A 14,785-nucleotide genomic window follows, 5' to 3' on the forward strand; every position below is an offset into this window, starting at 1 on the left:
AAAATATACTTTAAGTTCTGGGATACATGTGCAGAATGTGCAGGTTTGTTACATAAGTATACACGTGCCATGTTTTTTTGCTGCACCCATCAACCCATCATCTGCATTAGGTATTTCTCCTAATGCTATCCCTCCCCTAGCTCCCTACCCCCAGACAGGCCTGGATGTGTGATGTTCCCCTTGCCTCCCCTGCATGTGTTCTCATTGTTCAACTCCCACTTACGAGTGAGAACATGTAGTGTTTGGTTTTCTGTTCTTGTGGTAGTTTGCTGAGAATGATGGTTTCCAGCCTCATCCATGTCCCTGCAAAGGACATGAACTCATTCTTTTTTATGGTTGCATAGTATTCCATGGTGTATATGTGCCACATTTTCTTTATCCAGTGTATCATTGATGGGCATTTGGGTTGGTTCCAAGTCTTTGCTATTGTGAACAGTGCTGCAATAAACATACGTGTGCATGTGTCTTTATAGCAGGATGACTTATAATCCTTTGGGTATATACCCAGTAATGGGATTGCTGGGTCAAATGGTATTTCTGGTTCTAGATCCTTGAGGAATCACCACACTGTCTTCCACAACGGTTGAACTAATTTACACTCTCACCAACAGTGTAAAAGTGTTCCTATTTCTCCACATCCTCTCCAGCACCTGTTGTTTCCTGACTCTTTAATGTTCGCCATTCTAACTGGCGTGAGATGGTATCTCATTGTGGTTTTGATTTGCATTTCTTTAATGGCGGCTTTTTTTCATATGTTTGTTGGCTGCATAAATGTCTAGTTTTGAGAAGTGTCCATTCATATCCTTCGCCCACTTTTTGACAGGGTTGTTTGTCAAAAGCTGGAAGCATTCCCTCTGAAAACTGGCACACAACAAGGACGCCCTCTCTCACACTCCCATTCAACATAGTATTGGAAGTTCTGGCCAGGGCAATCCGGCAAGAGAAAGAAAGAAAGGGTATTCAGATAGTAAGAGTGGAAGTCAAATTGTCTCTGTTTGCAGATGACGTGATTGTATGTTTAAAACCCCATTGTCTCAGCCAAAGATCTCCTTAAGCTGATAAGCACCTTCAGCGAAGTCTCTGGATACAAAATCAATGTGCAAAAATCACAGACATTCCTATACACCCATAATAGAGAGCCAAATCATGAGTGAACCTCCCATTCACAATAAAATAGAATAAAATACCTAGGAATACAACTTACAAGGGATGTGAAGGACATTTTCAAGGGGAACTACAAACCACTGCTCAAAGAAATAAGAGAAGACACAAACAAATGGAAAAACATTCCATGCTCATGCGTAGGTAGAATCAATACTGTAAAAATGGCCATACTGCCCAAAGTAATTTATAGATTCAATGCTATTCCCATCAAGCTACCATTCACTTTCTTCACAGAATTAGAAAAAACTGCTTTAAATTTCATATGGAACCAAAAAAGAGCCCATATAGCCAAGCGAATCCTAAGCAAAAAGAACAAAGCTGGAAGCATCATGTTATCTGACTTCAAACTATACTACGAGGCTATAGTAACCCAAAATAGCATGGTACTGATACCAGAACAGATATATAGACCAATGGAACAGAACAGAGGCCTCAGAAATAATACTACACATCTACAACCATCTGATCTTTGACAAACCTGACAAAAACAAGCAATGTGGAAAGGATTCCCTATTGAATAAATAGTGTTAGGAAAACTGGCTAGCCATATGCAGAAAACTGAAACTGGACCCCTTCCTTACACCTTATACAAAAATTAACTGAAGATGGATTAAAGACTTAAACGTAAGATCTAAAACCATAAACATTCTGGAATAAAACCTAGGTAATACCATTCAGGACATAGGCATGGGCAAAGACTTCATGACTAAAATACCAAAAGCAGTGGCAACAAAAGTCAAAATTGACAAATGGGATCTAATTAAACTAAGAGCTTCTGCACAGCAAAATGAACTATCATCAGAGTGAACAGGTGACCTACAGAATGGGAGAGAATTTTTGCAATCTATCCATCCAGACTCTACAAGGAACTTAAACAACTTTGCAAGATAAAAACAAGGAAAGTGTCTTCTTAATGTTCCCTTGTCTCCCTTATCATCCTTCTGTGATGTTATTGTAATCATCAATTTATTCTTCATTTCTAGAGCCCTGATTGTGTGATTAGAACCCTTCTAGAATTCACTGCTAAAAAAGATGAACTACACTTGCAAAAATGACCTATATTTGCTTCAGTTTCCTGGAATTGGAAGCCCTCATTCCAGATGAGGCAGCAGAAAAAATCAGTTTGTTTCCTTGAAATGGTGGCTACCACTTGACCCCACACCATCTGGTAGTTGTGTGCTTTGTTTGAAAATTAAGGCATAGTTGGATGCTTGTGGGTACTGAGCTGCCAGGAGAATCTTCTCAAGGAAAATTAGGCGCAGAGATCACCCAGGCTATGGTTCTTTGAGGCCAGTACTTTTAAAAAAAACTTCTTGTGGCCAGGTGTGGTGAATCATGCCTGTAATGCCAGCACTTGGGGAGGCCGAGGAGGGCAGATCACCTGAGGTCAGGTGATCGAGACCAGCCTGGCCAACATGGTGAAACCCTATCTCCACTAAAAATACACAAATTAGCCAGGCGTCGTGGCACACACCTGTAATCCCAGCTACACAGGAGGCTGAGGCAGGAGAATTGCTTGAATCCAGGAGGTGAAGATTGCAGTGAGCCGAGATTGCACCACTGCACTCCAGCCTGGGTGACAGAGTGAGATTCCATCTCAAAAACAACAAACAAACAAACAAAAAACCCCAAAACTAAAAAACTTGTTGCCACTTTTTCTTTGACCTTCAAGTTCTCCAGATCTCCAGGATCATTCCAGGATTAGCTTTGGGTTGGGGCCATTATCTTTATAAAGTGTAGTTGGAAAGTTCGTTAAATAGTGGGTGCACCCATCACTGTGAATACTGGAAACTTGTTATGTTTATCTGTGCAAATCTTTGTTAAAAATAGTTGGCAACCCATGTCTTTATTGTTGTGCATTGCATGCAGAGCTTTCTTTGCTTTCCAGAGATAAGATCCACAAGACAAATTGTACTGAATAAAGGGAACTGGAATGAATGCCAAAGACTTGCCTTCTAGGGCTGGGTCTGAATGTCTGCTGGGAATGGCGGTGTGATTCAAAGCATTGGCTCCAAACGCAGATCTGCTTGGGTTTTATTAGTGCTTCTTTCTTCTGGGTCCCTGCTCATCCGCATAGGAAGGAGATTAAGGCTTAATTTGGAATTCCAGTAAAGTCAGCCTCAGTCTTCAGAGCATGAGGCAACACCGTGAGCTGTTTCTTCATGGTGAGGGTCACAGTTAACCCAAAATGAGGCCAGACTGTGCTAAGAGTCTAATTTCCTTCTCTCCTTCCTGCCTCCCTTCCCTCCCTCCCTCCCTCCCTCCTTCCTTCCCTCCCTCCCTCCCTCCTTCCTTCCCTCCCTCCCTCCCTCCTTCCTTCCCTCCTTCCTTCCTTGTCTCACTCTGTCACTAGGCTGGAGTGCAGTGGCGTGATCTCCGCTCACTGCAACCTCCGCCTCCTGGGTTCAAGCGATTCTTGTGCTTCAGCCACCTGAGTAGCTGGGATTGCAGGCACGTGCCACCACACCCAGCTAGTTTTTTTTTTTTTTTTTTTTTTTAATATTTTTAGTAGAGATGGGGTTTCAACATGTTGGCCAGTATGGTCTCCATCTCCTGACCTTGTGATCCACCCATTTTGGCCTCCCAAAGTGCTGGGATTACAGGCGTGAGCCACCACGCCTGGCCAGGAATCTAATTTCTAAAGTGCATTTTGGGGAAGAAAAAAGATGCACCCACAAATCTTCATTAAAGAGTTACCCTTTTTAGTCTTTATGTGATTTTCTTCTTTTCTAGGCAGCACTGGTGACTCAGGTGATGCATTTTGTGATGGAAAAACTCACAACACAGAGACAGTGCTGTCTGTATTTCCGGGGACTCCTAGCCCGTCTCTCCTCCCACCCCAGAAGCCTTTAGACTCAGCAGTGCGGTGTGTGGTCCTGCTGCACAGATGAGCCACAGGCCTTGGAGTGCAGAGATTAGCTTGGAAAGAAGAGCTCTGCAAAGCTCTTTTTGTGCAGATATTAAGTTTGGTGAATGAGTGGAGAAGTTGGGAGCCAGGGACCGCAACCATATTTACCAGCGAGCTCAGCGGTGGGCGTCCTGGCTGGCCCAGCAAGGGAGGAGTGATTGCTTCCTGGAGGAGTCTGTACTAATCCATCTTCATAAGCCTCAGCCGTGGCTCCTCTGGAGGGACAGAGCCAACGTCTCCATCTAAGTAACGCGAGGGAGGAGGGAGAGATGCTGAAGCAAGATTGTCACAGCTTAATGATGGGAAATGCTCTCACCCGGGACTCAAGAAACTTGGCTTCTGTGAGTTTCATCTGCTCACTCCTGGCCTGTGTGGGCTGAGGAGTGGACTGAAAGGCTGCCTTCCTAATGTGTCAATTGCTTTGCCAGGAATTGCATCAGTAGTGTGTCTGGGGGGCTGTGGTGTGGTTTCTGTGACAGAGACCCCGAGCAACACTGGTTTAGACAAGGTAGAATTTTATTTCTTCCCACTTGACAGTTTGAGGCCCAGTCCTCTCTTCCTTGGTGGTGCCATTACATTTCAGGTGTTGCCCTTGTCCATGTGTCCATCGCATGCACATTTCTGCCAGAGCGGAGATATGGGCCCCTCCTTTTCTGCTGCTGCTTGCTTTTCTTTTTCAGACAGGGTCTTGGAGTCACCTAGGCTGGAGCACAGTGGAATGATGATAGCTTATGGCAGCATCCACTTCCCAGGCTCAATTGATCCTCCTGCCTCCACCTCCTGAGTAGCTGGGACTATAGGCATGTGCCACCATGCCTGGCTCATTTTTCTATTTTTTTTTTTTTTGGAGACAGGGCCTCACTATGTTGCCGAGGCTGATCTGTAACTCCTGGGCTTAAGCGATCCTTCTGCCTTGGCCTCTGAAAGTGCTGGGAGTACAGGTGTGAGCCATCGTGCCTGGCCTCTTTTATTTAAGGGCATACCCCCAATTTCCAGTATTGCTTCCTTTTTTTTTTTTTTTTTTTTTTTGGAGACAGGGTCTCATTCTGTTACCCAGGCTGCAGTGCAGTGGCACGATAATGGCTCCCTGCAGCCTTGTACTCCTGGACTCAAGCAATCTTCCCACCTTAGCCTCCCAAGTAGCTGGGACTACAGGTGCAGGTCACCATGCCCAGCTAATTTTGAAATTTTTTTTTTTTTTTTTCAGACGGAGTCTCGCTCTGTCGCCCAGGCTGGAGTGCAGTGGCCGATCTCAGCTCACTGCAAGCTCCGCCTCCTGGGTTCCCGCCATTCTCCTGCCTCAGCCTCTCGAGGAGCTGGGACCACAGGCGCCGCCACCATGCCCGACTGATTTTTTAATTTTTTTAGTAGAGACGGGGTTTCACCGTGTTAGCCAGGATGGTCTCGATCTCCCGACCTCGTGATCCGCCCGTCTCGGCCTCCCAAAGTGCTGGGATTACAGGCGTGAGCCACCGCGCCCGGCCTTAATTTTGAAATTTTTTTATAGAGATGAGGTCTCACTGTGTTGCCTAGGCTGGTCTTGAACCCCTGGGCTAAAGCAATCCTCCCTCAGCCTCCCAGAGTGCTGGGATTCCAGGTGCGGGTCTCGGCCTCCCAGAATGCTGAGATTCCAGGTGCGAGCCATGGTACATGGCCCCACATCACTTCCTACTAACCTCACCTTGGCTGGAATTAGTTAAACGACCACAGCTGCAAGGCTGCACGTGCAGGCAGGAGATGTCTTTATTCTGAGTGGTCACCTGGCCAGCCAAGGCCCTTCGGTTACTATAGAAGAAGAAAATGGGTGTGGGGACAGCTGACATCTGCTCCAGGTGGAAGACAGCACTGGCCAATCTGACTGACCACAGCACTGTGGGGTTTTGTTTTGTTTTTAACTTTTTTACTTTGAAAGAATTTAAGGCCAGGTGCGGTGGCTCATGCTTGTAATCCCAGCACTGCGGAAGGTTGAGACAGGAGGATCACCTGAGGTCAGGAGTTCAAGACCAGCCTGGCCAACATGGTGAAACCCTGTCTGTACTGAAAAATACAAAAATTAGCCAGGCATGGTGACTGAGGCAGGAAAATCTCTTGAACCTGGGAGATGCAGTGAACCGAGATTGAGCCACTTCATTCCAGCCTGGGCGACAGAGTGAGACTCTGCCTCAAAAGCCAAAAAAAAAAAAAAAGGAGTTGCTGGTTAAGTGCATAGAAGAGAATTGAGGTGACAAGTGGGTGGTGGGCACCATGGATGTGATGGCTGCCTGCCCTGTCCGGGCCTCAAACATCCTCCCCAGGCCCGGAAGCAGGTGTTCTGTTACCCGTCCATAGGAATTCTTCATTAGGAATGAAGAAACTGTGTCCCACAGGGATTGATTAACAATCATGTTTTAAGTAATAGAATTAGGTACTGTTGAAGCTATGAAATGAATTAGGCTGTGAACATTTTTTTTTTTAAGGCCAAAGATTGATTGATGGTAATGGAATGAAACTTGGAAATTTATTAGGAGTTGCTAGAAAAATAAGAAGGGGAAAGGTCCATGTTGAACCATAGAGATTTTCCATTTGACATCAATTGCTATTTGCTGTTCCAAGGAGGACAATTATGCCACCCGAGCTGAGATGCAGATGGGCCAGGCTCTTCTTGGACAATCTTTAGGGTAGGAGAAGCCCTCCCAGTGGTAGAGAAAGTTGACTTTGACTAGCCTTGCCTGGCATTCTTTGAGGAGCTCTGGTGGAGGTTAGGAAGGGCCAGGACTGAGGTGGGGGAGAATGCCAGCTGGCTCTTGAGGCTGGGACCCCAGGCCTCATGCCCTCCTTATGGAAGTTCCATGCCAGGCCATGGGGTGACTCCATGATGGTGAGTGGCTGCCATGAGAAAAAGACAACTGGGCTGGACTTGACCATGGGGGAACCAAGTCAGCAGGTGCACCAGAAGGTGTCATGGCACCTGGAGGCTGGTTCTGGCTCCAGACTTGAACCTTTTGAGTCTTGGAGGTGCTGTGTTTTCTCTTTTAGGAGAGGGGTCAGAGGCATCCAAGCTTGCTGGGTGACTCCTATATCTGGGCACTGTGCATGTGGGAACCTCCATAGCCTGTAGCTCTCTCAATACCCACAACAGCCCTGTGAGTTGAGTGATCATGTCCCTGTGCCCCGATGTCACAGCTGGCCATCAGGGAGGTTCAGTCCATGATGTAGAGTTATGCTGGTGATGGCCGGAGCAAGGGTTTGAACCTAGGCTGAGCCCTGAAGCCTCTGCTCCATACATACCAAGCTGTCCCTGTCTTAGTTCATTTTCTGTTGCTTATAACAGAGTACTTGAAGTTGGTAATTAATAAGGAAAAGGAGGCTGGGCACAATGGCTCATGCCTGTAATCCCAGCACTTTGGAAGGCTGAGGTGGGTGGATCACAAAGGCAGGAGTTCAAGACCAGCCTGGCCAAGGTAATGAAACCCCATCTCTACTAAAAATACAAAAATTAGCTGGGCGCTGTGGCAGGTGCCGGTAACCCCAGCTACTTGGTAGGCTAAGGCAGGAGAATCACTTGAACCTGGGGAGCAGAGGTTGCAGTGAGCCGAGATTGCGGTGTTGCACTCCAGCCTGGGCAATAGAGTGAGACTGTGTCTCAAAAAAAAAAAAAAAAAAAAAGAAAAGGAATTTATTTCTTAGAGTTATGCAGGCTGAGAAGTCTAGAGTTGAGAGTTTGTATCTGGTGAGGGCCTTCTTGCTGATGGGCACTCTCTGCAGAGTCCTGAACTGGCACAGAGCAGCAGATGGAGAGGGGACTGAGTGTGTGAGCTCAGGTCTCTCTTCCTCTTCTTAAAAAGCCACCACTCCAAAAATGGACCCACTCCCATGATACCCCATACTTCCATTAACTCATGCATCCATGAGTCCATGAATGGTTCAGCACACTCATGATTCCCAAGCCCTCATGACACAGTCACTTCTTAAAAGCCCCATATCTCAGTACTGCCACTGATGCTTAAATTTCACCATAAGTTTTGGAGGGGACACACATTGAAACCTCAGCAGCCCCCTGTCGGTGGCCTCACTACAGCACTAGCCCTAATTGTCTACATCTGGGACCCTCACGCATACACCGTGAAGCTGCTGTCATCTGGAGCGAGGAGGGACATGGTGAACAGGGGGATGCCCAGCAGTGCAGACTCTGGAAGGTTCCTGCAAGCAGGCTCAAGGGTTAACCTGTTTAGCTTCCATTGCCCTCATCTTTTTTTTTTTTTTTTCTCTCGAGATAGAGTCCCGCTCTATCATCCAGGCTGGAGTGCGGTGGCGCAATCTTGGCTCACTGCAACCTCCGCCTGCCAGACTCAAGAAATTCTCCTGCCTCAGCCTCCCAAGTAGCTGGAATTACAGGTGTGCACCACCACGCCCAGCTAATTTTTGTATTTTTAGTGGAGACAGAGTTTCACCATGTTGGCCAGGCTGGTCTTGAACTCCTGACCTCGTGATCCACCCGCCTTGGCCTCCCGGAGTGCTGGTATTACAGGTGTGAGCCACTGTGCCTGGCCCTCATCTTTAAAATGAGTGTGATCTCACTGCCCTGCCCTCTGCACAGGGCAAAGTGAATATGGAGGCTCCGACCCTAAGCTGGACATGTCACTGGATGCTGAGCTTGGTGGGAGGTGTTTCAGAACTGCATCTCATGTGTCTAAAGCTGCAAATGGCTCTCAGATGACTCTCTTGCTGCTTTGGGGATACCTTTCCCTGAAGCCCTTGAGGCAGGAGAGAGGTGGAAGCATCCTTTATGTCCTGGGGGTGAGGCAGCCATTCCTCCCGTGTGTCTAACGTCTCCTGCAGCCCAGCATGGCGTTCCCGCCTTAGTCTGATTAAATACTAATTTTCTAGCTCTGAAGGTGGAACTTGGAACAGACTTTTTCCTTTTCCCCAGATGAGTGAGTTTTGCACAGATGACTCAGACCATAGACTATGATGAACCCAGAAGCAAGCTTTTAGTCCAGCTTTTAGGGCCACCTTTTGGCCTGCTGAGACCAGCGACGAGGAAGGGACAGCCTTTTGCTGGGGAAGAGCAGGTGTGAGTGGCTGGGCTGCTTGACTCCCTTTGGTTTCTGAAGGCTTAGTGGTTGGGCTTGGGGCCAGACAAACGCCCAGGCCTTTAAAAACACCTGGCTCGCGGCTGGGCAGTGTCACTTCACACAAGCCGTTGGTATCTAAAGCCAACCTCTGGACTACAGCGGTTGTATCAGCCAATTTTCTGCTCACAGTCTGTGGACCTGAGCCCTTTTAAGACACTGTGGTGGCTTGAGGAAACAAACTTGATTATTAACAAAAAATGGTGTTTTTCTTTTAAAAAAAATTTTTTTTTTTTGAGAAAGAGTCTTGCCCTGTTGCCCAGGCTGGAGTGCGGTGGTGCAGTCATAGCTCACTGTAGCCTCAAAGTCCTGGGCTCAAGTGATCTTCTCGGCTCAGAGTAGCTGAGATCACAGGTGCACACCACCACACCTGGCTAATTTCTTATTTCTTGTAAAGATAGGGTCTGTAGTGAGCTATGTTGCCTCAAACTCCTAGGCTCAAGTGATCCTCCCACCTTGGCTTCCCAGTGTACTGGGATCACAGGTGTGGTCCAGAAAGCAGTGTTTTTCTGAGGGGGCCAAGGTCTTAATACAATGGCATGTTCACAAGGACTCCTAGAAAGACAGGGCTATTGAAGCAATCTGCTGCATGCCCCCGCACCTCAGCAGGATGGTGGTTCATCTGGACAGGTGCATGCACACACCTGTACCCTCCTACCCCCCACCAGGCAGCTCACTTCCCTGCCCAGCACTCTGCTGTGGCCTCATTCTGCACTTTAGAGCAGAATCCATGTTTTTGCTGTGGCATTCAAAGCCTGCCTGATAGGACCCCTGTTGCCCTTTGCCTTCCATGCCCTGTGCTTGTCACTTGCCAGCCACACCGGCCTTTGAGCCATTTCTCAGATGTGCCAAGTTTCTTCTTACGTCAGAGACTTGAGGCAGGCTCCTCCTTCCCTCTCCGCCCAGGAGTACACTTCGCAGACTTCCCTTTACATCTCAGGGAGCACAGCCAGATTCCCGGCCCCTTCCCACTGCAAGGAAAGCAGGTGCCTGCTTCCAGCCTCCAAGATGGCAGGCAGCAAGGAGAATGGGCTGGGAATGGCTTTGGGCATAGCCACCCAGCAGAGCTTGTTTAGTTGAGTGTGATGGAGAGGTCACCTAGACTGAATGGTGTGGGTAGCAGCTGGTAGGAGGCCTGAGAGTCATTTCAGACGGTTTAGGAAGGCCTGAGTGAGAGCGAGAGATGTTCAGGAGGCTGCTGGGGTAAAGCAAAACCACGGGAGTAGGGAGAGGTGGGATTTGAGAGTGTGTGGAGGTTGCTCCCCCAGACCCGTGTCGCCTGCTTCTCTGAAGATCTGAGAAGATCTCAGATGCCTAATCTCTTTTCCCCATTGAATCACCTCCATAATTTTGGAGGTAGACAGGAGGTGCTGTCATGCCCAGTTCAGAGATGGGGAAACTGAGCCTCAGAGCAGACAAGCCACACATCCATGGCTTGGTAAAGTCACCGAGCTGGGGCTGGAACCTGACCCCTCCTGACTACATGGTGCGCATGTTCTGTCTAAGGATGTTCCGGTTGTTTCTCGAAGTGTCAGGTGCAGAGTAGGATGGCTCAGAGTTGGTGAGAACCATTCTGGGTGTGAGAGCGGCCTGCACCCTCCCAGTGGCTGTCTGCTTCTAATTAATTGCAGATTATGTGTGAGAGTCTGTTTGAGAATTGCCCGTACATATGATACCACAGCCTGAAGGGGAAGGAAGCTGTGCAGCTTCGTGTCCTCATTATTTATGAGTATTTCACATGCAATTAATCTTCCTTGCCATCAGTTAACCTCACCACTCCACTGTGCATGAGGCCAATGACAACAGATGTTGGCCTCGCAGCCCCAGGGGCCGTGGCAGACTCAGGGCTTTAGACAGGTCACGGTCATCTCTCTGCTGGTTGCATTTGGCCGGCGAGCGGCCAGTGGACAGGAGCAGATGACGAGGACAGCTAATGTGCCACATTTGCTTGCAGGAGCCAGAAACTGGTAGGGCTCATCTGGTATCCCTGATGAATCACAGCATCTGAGAGCTAGAAGGATTCTAGAAGATCAGCTTGTGTAACCTCTGCATTTTGTAGATGGAACATCTGAGACCCAAAGTGGGTTTGAAATGCCATGCCAGTTAGAGGCTGGGCCCACAGTCCTTGTCTGTTACTTGCTGTGGCATCACATGTCTTTGCTTATAATGTCATTTTTTCTCATCCTGTGCGTCTCCCACCTTGCTGGCCACATTGCCTCCCATGCCAGCTCAATGTAGGTTCCACATAGTAGCATATAAGCTGTGACTCATTTGGTTGCAAGGGACAGAAACCAGCTCAAGCCAGCTTAAGTAAAATAAGGGAATAATATCGTTCCCCTAACTCCAGCATCTAGAGGTACAGCTGCAAGTAGGCGTCTCTGGATCCCAGGGTTGGATGGTTTTCAGGTCTACCCCTGAAGGGCTCTGTTAGGAGGAGAGAGGTCCAGAGAAGCACACATTTGTGATCTGTGGTCAAGCTGGCTTTGCCCTGAGCCTGTTGAGGCTGTGTCTCTAAAATGACATGAGAGTCTTGAGAATGTTGGTTTGTGCAGAACCAACATGGAGCCCTGGCCTCTTCATTCTGAGATTCCATTAGGGTGCCCGGGAGATAGTGAGTATCACTGTGGTTATGGGTTTCAGTGTCAGATGGCCCGTGTTTCAGTCCCGGTTCTGTATCGTCATTCCTTTGTTTTATTTTATTTTTGTTTTTCTTGAGACAGAGTCTTGCTCTGTTGCCCAGGCTGGAGTGCAATGATGTGATCTCAGCTCACTGCAACCTCCACCTCCTGGGTTCAAGCGATTGTCCTGCCTCAGCCTCCCGAGTATCTGGGATTACAGGTGCCCACCACCATGCCTGGCTAATTTTTTTGTGTTTTTAATAGAGACGGGGTTTCACCATGTTGGCCAGGGTGGTCTCGAATGCATCATAATTCCTTTGTAATTTAGGGCAAATCACTTCCTATATCTCCGTTTCCTAATCTATAAAATGGGTTTGATTCTAACACCTGCTTCGTGGCGTGATTTGGAAGGTTGAGTGAGATAATCGACACACAGTTTCACCCTGTGCCTGGCACATGGCTGGTGCCCTACTAGCAGCTGTTATCAGGAGCACTTAACTTCTCTCGGTCTTTCGGTCTGTGAAATGGGGGATGACACCACCAGTTCCATGAAATAAGGAACTCCCTGGTTCCTTTAGTACAGTCAGGCCCAGACCTAGCCTTCAGGGTTGGCAGTGAATGAAAAATTGCCCCTGGCAGAAGCTGAAGTCCGTCCCTCCTCCTCTGTTGCTTTTTCCTCCGGCCCCACGCTGGTTTCACTGCTGCTGGTGTTGTCTTCTTCTTGGTTGGGAATCCCATCCTATCTGTGGTAGGGACCAGATTCTCCTCCACAAGTACCAAAGGAAGAAAGTGGGTTTCTCAGTCTCCTAGGTTTATAGACCCATGCAGCTTTGAGAGCCAGGCCAGTAAAACCCCAGGCAGGGATGGACCCTGAGAAATTCAGGGGAGTTTTTGCTGCCTCTGTTGCATAGCCCAGGCCTTCCACCTGGATTGTTCCACCTGGATTGTGTGTGTGTGTGTGGTGCTGGCTACTAAGTGGAATCGCTCTGTAAAGGCACATAGGACAGCCTGTTATTCACAAGAGCTCATGGGAATATCTTTGCAGAGTGTGCCATGTCTTCCTGGAGACCTCTTGTTTTTGTGTTTTGCAATGAGGAATGGGTAGGCTCCACTATGCACAGATTCACATTTACCTGGAGCCATCTAATTAACACCTGTACTCCACTCGTCACCTGCACCTGGGCCTTTGGCAGGTTTCTGCGGTATGTTTCTCCCTGAGGCCTTTCTTTGTGAAACACGTGTGTACCTCGCTTGCAGCTCTCTGCCCACTGACGGAGAAGCGAGTGAGCCTCATGTGTAATTGATGGATAAGCCCTCCACTGCACCCTGCAAGAGTGTTCTTCTCAGGGGAGCAGATGTCGTCCTTTCCATTCCCGTCTCACTCTCCCTAACTGCTTTTTCAACTGGATCAGTAAGATTTTAGTGTTAAGCAATATTTGGAGTCACTGTGGTGAAATAATCCAAATTGACCATGCCGGGGGATGGAGACAAAGATATCCACCATAGTAATTTCTGAAGTCTTCTGTAAGTGAGATATAGTGATTTTGAAAAATTCACTCTTCTAATTGTGGGAAACAGTTTGGTGAATCCTTAAAACATTAGTAGAATTACCGGATGTGCCTGTGATTCCAATCCTAGGTACACATCCAAAAGAACTGAAAGTAGAGACTCAGTCAGGTACCTATGCACAAGGGTTGACGGCAATATGATCACCATCTCCAAAAGGTGGAAACAGCTTAGTGTAAATGTCCATCATCTGAAGAATGGATAAACAAATTGTGGCATATCCTTACAGTGGAACATGATTCAGCTATAAAAGGAATGAGGGGCCAGGCGCCGTGGCTCACGCCTATAATCCTGACACTTTGGGAGCCCAAGGTGGGGTGGATCACTTGAGGGTCAGGAGTTCAATACCAGCCTGTCCAAAATGCTGAAACCTGAGCTCTACTTAAAAAATACAAAAATTACCCGGGCATGGTGGTGGACGCCTGTAGCCTCAGGTACTTGGGAGGCTGAGGCATGAGAATTGCTTGAACCCGGGAGGCGGATATTGTAGTGAGCTGAGATTGCACCGCTGCACTCCAGCCTGGGCGACAGAGCGAGACTCCGTCTCAAAAAAAAAAAAAAAAAGAAAAGGAATGAGGCACTGATACATACTTCAACATGAACCGTGAAAATATGCTTAGTCAAAGAAGCCAGACAAAAAGTCTGTATTAAAAAAAGACCACATATGAGATGATTCCATTTATGTGAAACATCTGGAGTAGGTAAATTCATAGAGACGCAATATGGATCAGTGGTTGCCAGGAAGGAGGACGAAATGGGAAGAAATTGCTTAATGGGTAAGAGGTTTTACTTTGGAGTGATAGAAATGTTCTAGAACTGGATAGCGGTGATGGTTACACAACATTTTGAAAGTACTAAAGGCCACTGAAATGTTCACTTTCAAATGGTTAATTTTATATGAATCATACCTCAATACATGATTTTTTTTTTTTCGAGACGGAGTCTCACTCTGTCGCCCAGGCTGGAGTGCAGTAGCGGGATCTCGGCTCACTGCAAGCTCCGCCTCCCGAGTTCACGCCATTGTCCTGCCTCAGCCTCCCGAGTAGCTGGGACTACAGGTGCCCGCCACCACGCCTGGCTAATTTTTTGTATCTTTTAGTAGAGATGGGGTTTCACTGTGTTAGCCAGGATGGTCTGGATCTCCTGACCTCATGGTCTACCCACCTCGGCATCGCAAAGTGCTGGGATTATAGGCGTGAGCCACTGCACTCGACCAATACATGATTTTTAAAAAACCTTCAGCTTAGACTATCCTGGCTAACACAGCAAAACCCTGTGTCCACTAAAAATACAAAAAAACTAAGCCGAGTGTGGTGGCCTGCTCCTGTAGTCCCAGCTACTTGGGCGACTGAGACAGGAGAATCGCTTGAACCCGGGAGGCGGAGGTTGCAGTGAGCGGAGATCACACCACTGCACTC

The 14,785-nt window shown here is 47.8% G+C and overlaps 1 protein-coding gene across 39 annotated transcripts in view; it reads left to right on the plus strand.

The window, feature by feature from the left end:
• The window catches only part of SNX29 (sorting nexin 29), a 657,788-nt gene that overhangs the window by 115,965 nt on the left and 527,038 nt on the right, over window positions 1–14,785 (plus strand). Inside the window, exon 12 of one of the 39 annotated variants that reach the window (XR_013412462.1) lies at window positions 6,080–6,258. The exons of the other annotated variants lie outside the window; for them this stretch is intronic. The gene's annotated coding sequence lies outside the window, so the exon portion shown is untranslated. Of the gene's footprint in view, window positions 1–6,079; window positions 6,259–14,785 lie in introns of those variants that run through there. 39 annotated transcript variants of the gene reach the window in all.

This window comes from Macaca mulatta, chromosome 20, assembly GCF_049350105.2.
Source record: "Macaca mulatta isolate MMU2019108-1 chromosome 20, T2T-MMU8v2.0, whole genome shotgun sequence".
Classification (NCBI taxonomy): domain Eukaryota; kingdom Metazoa; phylum Chordata; class Mammalia; order Primates; family Cercopithecidae; genus Macaca; species Macaca mulatta.